Source organism: Aulonocara sp. 'chitande type north' Nkhata Bay, linkage group LG7 (genome assembly GCF_057382095.1).
Source record: "Aulonocara sp. 'chitande type north' Nkhata Bay isolate Kocher_YH1m ecotype deep benthic linkage group LG7, A_spYH_male_GT1.1, whole genome shotgun sequence".
Classification (NCBI taxonomy): Eukaryota; Metazoa; Chordata; class Actinopteri; order Cichliformes; family Cichlidae; genus Aulonocara; species Aulonocara sp. 'chitande type north' Nkhata Bay.
Genome location: NC_141350.1, coordinates 48,027,025 through 48,028,054, shown reverse-complemented (window position 1 = coordinate 48,028,054; position 1,030 = coordinate 48,027,025).

Here is a 1,030-nt window from a genome sequence, read left to right as displayed (position 1 = left end):
TGGTGATTTTCTTCAAATTGCTGGGATACCTAGCTGTTCCAGGGTTATACTACCACCAATTCAACTGACTGTGACACTGCATCAGTCCATTATCTGGGATTAAATTGTCTTGACTTGCTGTGTACAAGGTAACCAATGAGATGTTTGGATCTGTTAATGAGATGCAGTGACAGTTAAAATATTTCATGATGCGCTGCAGCACAGGAACCATGAAATCAAATAGTAAAAATAATCAAAATGGTTTTTAAATGAAATTAATTTATACTTTAATAAGTAAATGGTACGTGTACCTATTTAATTACGTATTTTGTAAATTATTAATTATTTATTTCCTACTGTAATTAAATTAGGACACATGCTAGTTTTATTTATGACACATTGGCACTTTTGGCGTTCAATAAGTTTGTTAGGCGACTCCTGCCTTTCTCACTGCAAAGACTGATTTAAAGCAAAGAGCAACACAAACATTGTGAGCCGGCTGACACTGCCCCCTGCTGACAGTACACATTTAAAACACGTAGACGCAGATCTGCAAATCTCTGGGAGACATTAGGACACGCCCATATTTACGCGTCATCCCCAAGACACCGCTTGACCGCGATGAACTGTGCATGCATGCCTGCTTTCAGGGTACTTGGAAAAAAGTATGGCTGTATAACAGGGATGACTACTCATCCGTGGTGGGCATATGTGTCTGCGAACTTGAGAGTGTGCGGCTTATTTTTGTACTTAAATTCTTTTTTTTGTTATTAACTGTCGTACAGGGATTGAGGAAAGACTATTAACTTTCCGCTGCCCTAACAGCCTAGAGAAGATTTGGTACATTTAGGTCTTTTTATGGGTGGGGAAATAATTTAACAAAAGTACTGTTAATATAATATTTATTATTTAATTATTTATTTTTTTAAATGTGAAATTAGTCCTTTCTCACCGGCGACACCACGAGCAGCTACGTGACGTCATTTCAGGGGGCGGGGCTTGGATTTTTTTCTGGTGTATTTGCAGAATGCCTCACTTCCTCGGCTGCTGC